This window comes from Nycticebus coucang, chromosome 4, assembly GCF_027406575.1.
Source record: "Nycticebus coucang isolate mNycCou1 chromosome 4, mNycCou1.pri, whole genome shotgun sequence".
Classification (NCBI taxonomy): Eukaryota; Metazoa; Chordata; class Mammalia; order Primates; family Lorisidae; genus Nycticebus; species Nycticebus coucang.
In genome coordinates this window covers 3,980,727-3,988,746 of record NC_069783.1, presented here as the reverse complement: position 1 = coordinate 3,988,746, position 8,020 = coordinate 3,980,727, and the positions used below count along the sequence as shown (strand labels likewise).

Sequence of the window (8,020 nt, the reverse complement as noted above, 5' to 3'; positions counted from 1 at the left end):
CAATTATTTATTTCTTTTCTTTTTTTGAGGATGAGTATTGTTGTCCTGATTTTAGAACTGTGTGTGCTGCTGAGTTAGACAGAGGACAGCAGTGATGAAAGTCTGAGTCTAAACGGTCCCATTGAGAGCAGCAGGTGCAGGTTCCCATAAGACGGGAGATGACGTTTATTGTTCAAAGAACACTTCTGTCCAGAAATACTGCAGAGTTGATTTAGGACCCAGTCAAGGTTCAAATCTGGCCCCTGAGAGAAGTGACTTTTATTTTTTTTTAAATTAAACCATAGCTGTGTACATTAGTATGATCATGGGGCACCATACACTTGGTTCATAGACCGTTTGACACATTTTCATCACACTAGTTAACATAGCCTTCCTGGCATTTTCTTAGTTATTGTGCTTACTAAGATTCACATATACCCTTGTAAGATGCACCACAGGTGTAATCCCATCAATGGGCTCGGCAGAGGCAAAATCCAGGTGGGGAGGGACAGGCAGAGGCCACACTGGGGCACCAAGCTGGTGGGGAGAAAGAGAAGACGGCAGTCAGCCTAGGGACACCAGCTCACCAAGGACATCCTTAGGATAGTGTCTTAATGAATCCTGCCCAGGCCACGGAAATCTTCCTAAATTAAATCAGGACTGAAAATCACCAGCTTGTGGCTGGTGATAATGGCGTTAGCCAGGCCCCTCCCTGAGCCTAAGTTCAAGCACTGTGATCTCAGGGAGGCGTCCTCGGGACACTATCTCCCGTGTGCTTAGTTCCTTTAGAAAGACTATTTTAAGCACATCTTTGTCCAGATTCTTAACCTTTTTCCTACCATGCAGAGGTCCTCAAACTTTTCAAACAGGGGGCCAGTTCACTGTCCCTCAGACCATTAGAGGGCTGGACTATAGTTTAAAAACAAAAACAAACTATGAACAAATTCCTATGCACACTACACATATCTTATATTGAAGTAAAAAAAAAATGGGAACAATACAATCACACCACCTCATGTGGCCCCCAGGCTGTAGTTTGAGGACCCCTGCAAGGACAATAGTTATGTTTACCTTAATCAAGTTTATATGCACAGTGTTAACCCAGCCACTGGCACCCAACATATCCGTGTTGAATGTGGGAAATGTGTGTTGAATTACATAACATGACAGCAGTATAGCTCTGTCCAGCAGATAGCAGTGAATTTTATCAGTTCGTAGGGCCTGAGCACGTCTATAGTTCAGCAAAAACAGTGTTGACATCGCTGGCTTGTCTTTGCTTTCACTCCAAACCTATTCCTTGTGCAAATGCACATTTCACTGTTCCCAAGCCCAAGGTGCGTCAGGCCCTGGATATTTTATGTACAACGTCATTTCTTGTATAATTAATACAAATCACAAATGAAAAGGATGCACATTTGATTGACACAGATCTCTATGGGATGGTCTACAGACAGAATAGTAGTAGTTTCTAGAAGAGGAAAGTGTTCTTTTATTGCTATCATTGTTGTTGTCTTTCTCTACCTCATATCCTTTTTTTTTTTTTGTAGAGACAGAGTCTCATTTTATCACACTCAGTAGAGTGCGGTGGCATCACAGCACACAGCAACCTCCAACTCCTGGGCTTAGACGATTCTCTTGCCTCAGCCTCCAGAGTAGCTGGGACTACAGGTGCCTGCCACAATGCCTGGCAATTTTTTTGTTGTAATTTGGCTGGGATGGGGCTTGAACCTGCCACCTCTGGTGTATGGGGCTGGCGCCCTACCCACTGAGCCACAGGTACCGCCTCATTACCTAATTTCCTGATAAACTAGTTGTTGTGGGCTGAATTTCAGATAGTGAATGCATTTTCAAAGACTATTTAATATAACAGACTTAAAAGTGGCCACTGATTTCCAAATTAGACAAATTGATATTAGAAAACCTTAGTTTGGAGAGGCGGACAGGATGGACATGTAGCCCACCTCTCCCAAGCCATCAGGTGAGAGGAAAGGGGGTCTGGACCTTCCCCGTGTGTGAATTATTGGTGTGGCCGGACAGCTGGAGATGCTCAGCAAATTGATGGATTACTATATATGAGAGGTAATTTAAAACCACAGACTCTGTTGTAGAGATTCTTCCCTGCTTGGCTGTGCTGGCCAGCAGGCCTCTCTCTTATGGAGGACAGCAGCTTGCAAATGCTGACAAAACCCAATTGATGAATATTTATTCCTGAACTGAGGGAGGCATCCGAAAGGAGAGCTACTCAAAACCACGGGGAGCTGGGCAACCTGATGAAAAATAGAAGGGAAGTGATCCTGCCCAGGAAACAGACATTTTGAACTACCCAAAAGGGCGGGCACCTTCCCCCAGTCCAGGAGTGATTGAATAGCATTCCTGGTGGAGAATGTTGGAGGGGGCTGGCGGTTCAGGCTGTGCGGCGAACTGGTGGGTCCCAATCCAAAAGGAAAACTCTGAACCATAAAATTCAGAATAAGGTCCCCGACCGCTCCAGCCATGGGAACCAGCTCTAGCCCGGAACCCTCCAGCAACCCCGAGAACCCAGCAGCACGCTCCCCCACAACTGATTGCAGTCGCCAGTTTGCAGGAGAAACTGGGAGCATAGTGGAAAGATTTAAGAAGCGTGGACTCCTGCACTGAGTGGGAAGGTCGGTCGCGAGTGCTGTCTGGAGCAGAACAGCCGAGGTTATACAACACTTAGGTGACAAACTTTTACAGAAACTCCAAAATGGCAATCAGCCATGGAAGGTGGTTACCATGGTAACAGTATAAACTGTGAATCAGGTATGAACCTGGGAATCACTCACAGCGACACCTGGTGTCCAGAAAGTATATTACAGTATGAAAATAATCCTACGAAAGTTGATCCCTACATCATACATATAGATGTATATATGTATATTTCTACATACAAGAAGAATAATTTTGTGATTAGTGTCTTTTTTTCTTTTACCTTTCTCTCTCTCTTTTTTTTTTGTTTGTTTTGTTCTGTTTTTTCCTCACCATTTTCTTGGAGGAGCTTTTGTTCATTTTTTATTATTACTTTTTATATAGATATATTTTTATTTTTATTTTTTCTATTTTTAATTTATCCTTTCTTCTCTTTTAACCTTTCTACAAACACCACTTTTTTCTTTTTCTTTTTTTTCAATTATTTTACGATTATCACTATTTTTATTGCAGTTGTTCTTATATTGCTGTTGTTGTGGCTGTTGTCTGTATGTCTATGCGTCTCCGTCATTTCTGTATCTATGGGCCCATGTGCCTGGTAGCCTTTGTATCTCTTTATTTGCTCATTTTCTCTCAATGAGCTTGGTGTTATGACCTGAACACTGAGCTCCCAGCACTCCCCTCCACTGTCACTCCATGGTCTGGAGGCCTGCCCCCCAGGAGTCCAGATTCTTGGATGATTTCTCGAGAGGTGCAGACAGGACCTGGACTGCAGCTGGTCAGTGCTGATTCTGCAGCACAGGAGTGAGGAGACAACGGTCGGCTAAAAGGGAATCACGCCGGAGTGGCGGTGCCCCAAGGTACAGAGCAGCAGCCATCTTTAGCAATAACAAGGCCCACTCCCAGATATCCCATAACCACTCCTCCTATCTCCCTGGGCAACCAGATGAGGCTGGGCATCTTCAAAGATGGCAACCACCACGGAACAGACCTGGGACTGAAACACAACCCCCATGAGTGAAGGGTTTGCTTGAGGTGGTATGGCCTGGGTGGAATGCTGGGACTAGAAAACGTACACGCAGAGCCAGGAAACTCCCAGAGTGGGGCTGATCCAGAGGACTGATTTACTGAGCCTAAGATGCACCCAGCCCTCAGGGAATGATCAGCCTATAGACAAAGGAGGCCAAGAGCCTACAGCTGACAACTAATCGGGCTGCGAATACAAACCTGCAGAGTAAAGACAGGGCCTGAAGCACAGGTTCTGGGAACTCAAATCAGCTTCTCTGCAGAGGAATTTAGCAGGGTCAGAAACAAACTCCCCCAGGGTTGTTCTGTTCAGCCAGTAACATAATCTAGGGGTGGGGCTGGAACTGAGTGAATACCCCTAGCCTCCATCAAGTGCCCGAGGTTGACAGGCCTCACCACCCCCTGCTGGATAGAGGCAGAGAGCAGCAGCCTGGAAGAGCAGATACAGACTTCCCTGTGATTTAGGCAGGTGCAAACCTCTGGAGTATCTGCTGACTGCAGAAAACTGACTGGGTCACAGCCCTGCGGGGCTAGCAACAACTAAGTGTGACAGAGCTGCAAGGTGCGGAAGGAGGCATCAACCTTCCCAAACTGATCTATTTGCTGGGTGGCTCCTCCTGACTCCACGCAGCACTGGAGCAAGCCATATCAGAGTAGTCAACCAGACCCCTCTGATCCAGTTCCCAGAGACCTCTTAAACTCTCCCACCTGACACAGGTCCTGACTGAGACAATTGATTTGGACCCTTTAAACTGAGCTAATCGTCTGAGGACTATTCAGTTGGTGCCTTGGGTGTGTGGTTGTAGGAAGGTTTGATTTTCATTTTCCAGTTGTTGCCTGTGGTGGGTAGAATGACTTAATTGCTGGTATTTCTCCAAGCTGAGACCGCAAACCAGAGTAACTCTTTCACTAGGGTTGAACAGAAACCAGGTGAAAACAAGACAGAACCACTTAGCCCCACTACACAAAACAGGGCCCCAGTTTCTTAGGCCACAGCACTGTATGGGTCCTCAACAAAGCTCCAGGGGAAAAATCAAAGGGAGTGAAAAAATCATGGGGCGGAAAAACTCTGGTAACATGAATAACCAGAATAGACCAACTCCCCCTTCCCCCAAGGAAAGATATGGCACATGTAATTGAAGATCCCATTCACAAACAACTGGCTGAGATATCAGAAATCGAATTCAGAATTTGGATTGCAAACAAGATTAATAAAATGGAATTAGGAATTCGAGGAGAAATTCAAAAGTTGTCTCAAGAATTTAATGAATTTAAAGAAAAAAGCCACCAAAAACTTAGACACACTGAAGCAAGAATTTGCAGCCCTGAAAGATCTGAAAAATACAGTAACAGAGTGAAGCAAGCAGAAGAAAGGATTTCTGACATTGAAGGCAAAGCCTTTGAATGCTCCCAAACTCTCAAAAAGGAAGAGAAATGGAGAGCAAAAACAGATCATTCTCTCAGAGAGCGCTGGGATAATTCAAAGAAGGGTAATATCCAACTCATTGGAATCCCTGAAACTGATGAAGTGGCCTCTCTAGGCACAGAGGCCCTTCTGCATGAAATTATGAAAGAGAATATTCCAGATATGCCTAGAGATTCTGAAATTCAGATAGCAACTTCAGAACCCCAGCACGACTCAACCCCAATAAGACATCCCCCAGGCATATCATAATTAACTTCACTAAAGTTAATATGAAGGAGAAGATTCTCAAAGCAGCTAGATGTAAGAAAGCCATTACTGACACCGTGTTCTGCCTGAGCTGCAGTGGACGTTTCCAGGGCAGCCGACCCAGATCTTCTGTGTCCTGCACCACCTCCTGTGGAAGCCTGAGCTAGCTGTGCAGCTATCTCCCTTTGTCTCATAACCATGTCCACCAATGAGAATGCTAATTCACCAGCTGCCCGACTTAACAGGTTCAAGAACAAGGGAAAAGACAGTACAGAAATGAGGCGACGCCAAATAGAAGTTAATGTGGAGTTGAGGAAAGCTAAGAAAGATGACCAGATGCTGAAAAGGAGAAATGTAAGCTCTTTTCCTGATGATGCTACTTCTCCACTGCAGGAAAACGAAACAACCAGGGTACTGTAAATTGGTCTGTGGATGACATTGTCAAAGGTATAAACAGCACCAATATGGAAAACCAGCTCCAAGCTACTCAGGCTGCCAGGAAACTACTTTCTAGAGAAAAACAGCCTCCCATCAACAATATAATCCGAGCTGGTTTGATCCCAAAATTTGTGTCCTTCTTGGGTAGAACTGATTCATTCAGTTTGAATCTGCATGGGCACTAACTAACATTGCTTCTGGGACATCAGAACAGACTAAGGCTGTGGTAGATGGAGGTGCTACTCCAGCATTCATTTCTCTGTTGGCATCTCCCCATGCTCATATCAGTGAACAAGCTGTGTGGGCTCTAGGAAACATTGCAGGTGATGGTTCAGTTTTCCGAGACTTGGTTATTAAGTATGGTGCAGTTGACCCACTGTTGGCTCTTCTAGCTATTCCTGATATGTCATCTTTATCATGTGGTTACTTACGTAATCTTACCTGGACACTTTCAAACCTTTGTCGCAACAAGAATCCTGCACCCCCATTAGATGCTGTGGAACAGATTCTTCCTACTTTAGTGCGTCTCCTGCATCATGATGATCCAGAGGTATTAGCAGATACTTGCTGGGCTATTTCTTACCTTACTGATGGTCCAAACGAATGGATTGAAATGGTTGTGAAAACAGGAGTTGTGCCCCAACTTGTGAAGCTTTTGGGAGCTACTGAATTGCCAATTGTGACTCCTGCACTAAGAGCCATAGGGAATATTGTCACTGGGACAGATGAACAGACTCAGGTTGTAATTGATGCAGGAGCACTTACTGTCTTTCCCAGCCTGCTGACCAACCCCAAAACTAACATCCAAAAGGAAGCTACATGGACAATGTCAAACATCACAGCTGGCCGTCAGGACCAGATACAGCAAGTTGTGAATCATGGACTAGTCCCATTACTTGTTGGGGTTCTCTCTAAGGCAGACTTTAAGACACAGAAGGAAGCTGTATGGGCTGTGACCAACTATACAAGTGGTGGAACAGTTGAACAGATTGTATACCTTGTTCATTGTGGCATAATAGAACCATTGATGAACCTCTTAACTGCAAAAGATACCAAAATTATTCTGGTTATTCTGGATGCCATTTCAAATATCTTTCAGGCTGCTGAAAAACTAGGTGAAACTGAGAAACTTAGTATAATGATTGAAGAATGTGGAGGTTTGGACAAAATTGAAGCTCTACAAAACCATGAAAATGAGTCTGTGTACAAGGCTTCATTAAACTTGATTGAGAAGTATTTCTCTGTAGAGGAAGAGGAGGATCAAAATGTAGTACCAGAAACTACCTCTGAAGGCTATACGTTCCAAGTTCAGGATGGGACTCCTGGGACTTTTAACTTTTAGATTGTATAGCTGAGGCACAAAGTTGTCGTGTACTGCGTTTGGTATAAGTTTGTCTTAACTATTTCTCTACTACGAACTTTTTAAACGTGGTTTGTTATTGTAGCACTTTTTACAACAAAACTATACTTGAACAGTTCCAAACTGTACATACATACTGTCTGGAGCCTATCCTCTGAAAGGGTTTCTTATTTCTATGTGGAATTTCATATCTTGCAGTGTCCTGTAAATAAAGATTAAAGTCAAAAAAAAAAAAAGCCATTACCTATAAAGGGAAGAATATTAGAATGACTGCCGATCTCTCTGCTGAAACCTTCAAGCCAGAAGAGGGTGGTCATCGACTTTTAATCTCCTAAAACAAAATAACTTTCAACCCCAGATCCTGTGTCCAGCTAAACTGAGTTTCATTTATGATGGAGAAATTAAATACTTTAATGACATTCATATGTTGAAGAAATTTGCCATAACCAAACTAGCTCTTCAGGATATCCTCAGACTTATCCTCCATAACGACCAACCCAATCCTCTACCACAAAAGTAAACTCACTCAGAAACTTTTGATCAAACTCCAACTTCCACACTGGCAAAAGGACTAAAAATGTCCACTGGATTTCTGAAAAACTTGATACTCAAAATTTTACCAGACTTATCAATATTCTCCATTAATGTGAGTGGCTTAAACTGTCCTCTAAAGAGACATAGCTTAGCTGACTGGATACAAAACCTCAGGCCAGATATTTGTTGCATACTAGAATCACATCTTAACTTAAAAGACAAATATACACTCAGGGTGAAAGGAAGGTCATCCATACTTCAGGCAAATGGTAATCAGAAAAAAGCAGGTGTTGCAATTTTATTTGCAGATACAATACCAACAAAAGTAAGGAAGGATAAGAATG

At 43.6% G+C, this 8,020-nt stretch overlaps 1 pseudogene across 1 annotated transcript; it reads left to right on the top strand.

Moving 5' to 3' along the window:
• Positions 1-5,490: 5,490 nt before the first annotated feature.
• Positions 5,491-7,357, top strand: LOC128583813 (importin subunit alpha-1-like; annotated as a pseudogene). Its single transcript, XR_008379555.1, has one exon. The product of XR_008379555.1 is annotated as an importin subunit alpha-1-like (transcript).
• The last annotated feature ends 663 nt before the right edge of the window (positions 7,358-8,020 follow it).